Here is a 3800-nt window from a genome sequence, read left to right as displayed (position 1 = left end):
TCTACTATGTTGTGTATCTAAAATAATTTCTTACTTACCTATATCGCCCTAGTGTTGGGATGTGTTGTGACATTAGGGTAATACTAAAAAGTATTTCGGTTTTAACAAGAAGAAAGATTAATAGACAAGTTGTTTTGTATCTGTCAAATCTGTTGTTCAGATGAGAACGTGTTTTGTTAGGGTGTGTGAATATTATGTTAATGAAATAAATGTTTAAAGGATATTTAGAAACTATGAATCATTTAAAAATCAATTAGATCGTCCAATTATCCTAGTCTCCTTTCGTAATACGGTTACTCAACAAAATACATTGTTACTCGAAAATGTGGTGATGTGATCTGGGTGAGGACACACATGGTTATCGAAAAAAAAAGTAGGCCCAAAATGCACCCAATTGTTGACCATTCCAATTTTTTATCCTCGTGTAATATTCCTCTGCAGAAGCTAAAATAACTTACTGTTGTTTTGTTGTTGTTTTTCACATTCTCGAGAACTTAATTTTATGTTTTGGAATGGAACAATACTATTCTAAGCACTGTCCCCGCATAGATTATTCGGAAATATGCTTACAGTGATGTTGTTAAAAGTGACATTATAAAATATATTGAGTTCTGATGAAGCACGATAGTTTAACCTATCACTTTTAGGTGGTGATATTGTGAAAATAAATGAGCTAAAATATGAGAAAGGAAAAGATGTAGGTGTTTTTTAAAGATCGTTATCTAATAAATCTACCAACGAAATAGATCTTTAAAACTGGTGTAACACAAAATGAATAAAATAGGGTTTGATATAAACAAATATTTTTTCTGAGGTCTAAGAAACGAAAATAAAAGAAATAGACCACCAATTAGAAAAATATAAACGTATAAAATATTAAGGAGGACTTTAAACATATTGAGCATACCCTTTCACAATCCTGAACTAGAACTAATCTTTATGGTACAAAATATTCTTATAACATGCAGATAATACAGTTTTGTTTTTCATCAGCCAACTCAGAACTTATCAGAGTTGATTGTAAACTGACTTATATTATTGATGATTTTTTTAAATGTAAGAATGCTTTAGTTAAGAAAATTAAAAGTTTGTCTTAGAGCAAAGCTACATTTGGGCTATCTGCTGTGTCTACTGTGGGGAATCGAACCCTGAATTTTAGCGTTGTAAGTTCGTAAACTTACCGCTGTCCCATATTAAAAGAGATCCAGCAACCTGATTTTACAAGAAAAAAGCCCCACAGTGACACAGCGGCTATGTCTGTGGACTTACAACGCTAGAAACCGGGTTTCGATACTTGTGGTGGGCAGAGCACAGATAGCCCATTGTGTAGCTTTGTGCATAAATTCAAAACAAACAAACAAACACAAGAATAAAGAACTAGTGTTGGTTCTTGGAATGATATTATATAGCATATAAGACACATATGATTTATTAAAATTACTGAATACATGGAAGTAACTGAATGAGGTAAGGAAATGTTTATGTTTTTTTATTCTCTTTCATCTTATACTAGTATAAGAAACCCGTAACTTAGTAAATGTTTTAAATCTTTGCATTTGTCATTTCATGATAATTTCACTCATAAAACAAGAAAATCAAAAAACTATATTTCCGGGCGAGTGATGGGCGGATAGCTTTTTCCATAAATTAATTTTAAAATTGTCAAATGATACATAAAGAAAAGAAACGAAAAACAAAACAAAACTATTTCGTTGCGGAAAGTAAGAAGTAAAAATCTACATGGCCTCGTGGTACTAAACGACTTCAAGAAAATAAAAAAATATTTCCTGCTCCTCAAGCTTAACCAGATACATTTTATTACGACAAGCATCTCTGGATTTTCACAGCACTTTGTGGCCGACAGACTTTTACAAATTAACGTTAACCCTTCTTTTTTTAAAGACAATATATTTTTCACATCAACAGTGTTTGAAATTAGATGTTCATCGGTTCATATAGTTGTTCATTAAAACATAATTTTAGAACTGAAAACAGTAAATTTTTGTGGTTAACGTATAGCACTGAAAACCACCGGATGAAAAAAAAAAGACATTTTTGGACTCTTTTTGTGTATTGTATTACTATTCATAAAGTGATTTCTTGACAATAACAAATATAGCATTCTTTTAGTTTGAACACTGACTTAGTATTTATATTAATGGATAGATTAACTGTCATAAATGTTATTTTATTACCAGCTACGGCTTTTACAGAAAGGAAAAATATTTTTAAAACAGGTACGGCGTTTCGATCGCTTGTGCGATCATTCTCAAGCGCACAGGTTTTAACGGTAAAGAAGGTTTTAGTATTTAAATCAACATTCAACAATCTAACCATGTATTTACATTTTAGAATTAATAGAATGGTTACAGATAATCTGTCAATTCACGTGAATTGATATGCATACGTTACCACTATCAATTCTAAAATCTAAATACATTGTTTGATCGTTGAACATCGATTTAAGTACTAAAACCTTCTTTACCGTTAAAACTTGTGTATTTAAGAATGATTGTTTTTTTTTTGTAATTAAGCACAAAGCTACACAATGGGGTATCTGTGCTCTGCCAATCACGGGTATCGAAACCCGGATTCTAGCGTTGTAAGTCCGCAGACATACCGCTGTGCCACTGGGGGGCATTTTAAGAATGATCACACCAGTAATCGAAACGTCATAACGGTTTAAAAAATATTTTTCCTTACTGTAAAAACTGTAACTTGTAATAAAATAATACTTATAATAAATAGGTAAACTCAAAATGAAACTATTAAATGTCATAAAATTTTCATAAGTAAAATATATTTGTAAAGTAAATTTACAAATTTTAAGAAATAGATAGTCTTAGAAATAGTTTTATATAATAACTTCACTCGGAGTAACACCATTGGCCCATTTTGTATAATAAATTCACTCGGAGTAACACCATTGGCCCATTTTATATAATAACTTCAGTCTGTGCAACATCATTGGCCTATATTTTTTGGTGTGTCATTATCTTGGCGTATGTTTTCCGCTAAAATTAGAGTGATGTATGTTCTTCTGTATTTACCCATGTGATTGTCTTTGCGAAAGAATAACCATGGTTATTTCTATCGTGTATAGAGGAACTTGTGACTTGCGCATTTTTTCTGATACACTTTGGCCCGGCATGGTCAGGTAGTTAGGGCGCTCGACTCGCAATCTGCGGGTCGCGGTTCGAATCCCCGTCCCACCAAACATGCTTGCCTTTTCAGCCGTGGGGGCGTTATAATGTGACGGTCAATCCCACTATTCGTTGGTAAAAGAGTAGCCCAGAAGTTGGCGGTGGGTGGTGATGACTAGCTCTCTTCCCTCTAGTCTTACACTGCTAAATTAGGGACGGCTAGCGCAGATAGCCCTCGTGTAGCTTTGCGCGAAATTAAAAACAAACAAACAATACGATATTTTGTTTAATTATTTCTAACTTGTTTCGTCAAGTTACGCATAGCAATAGAACAGGACTGGTTCCTTATTTAATGACGTCAGGTCTTCAGTGAGAATTAATAACCTTCCACAGAATTTGTCCACTATTAAAAACAGCTGTATACATATGTCAAACAAGTATTTGAATGAACAAAGAACTGCTATACATGTAAGTCAAACAATTAACTTGGTGAATACAGAACTGCTATACATGTAAGTCAAACAATTATTTTAATGAACAAAGAACTGCTATATATGTAAGTCAAACATTTATTTTAATGAACAAAGAACTGCTATATATGTAAGTCAAACAATTAATTTAGTGAACAAAGAACTGCTATATATGTAAGTCAAACAT

At 32.6% G+C, this 3800-nt stretch overlaps 1 protein-coding gene across 5 annotated transcripts in view; it reads right to left on the bottom strand.

Moving 5' to 3' along the window:
* Positions 1-3800, bottom strand: part of LOC111087186 — a 69213-nt gene that overhangs the window by 2429 nt on the left and 62984 nt on the right. The window lies entirely within an intron of this gene.

This window comes from Limulus polyphemus, unplaced genomic scaffold (genome assembly GCF_000517525.1).
Source record: "Limulus polyphemus unplaced genomic scaffold, Limulus_polyphemus-2.1.2 Scaffold1851, whole genome shotgun sequence".
Classification (NCBI taxonomy): Eukaryota; Metazoa; Arthropoda; class Merostomata; order Xiphosura; family Limulidae; genus Limulus; species Limulus polyphemus.
This window is presented reverse-complemented; position numbering and strand designations above follow the sequence as displayed.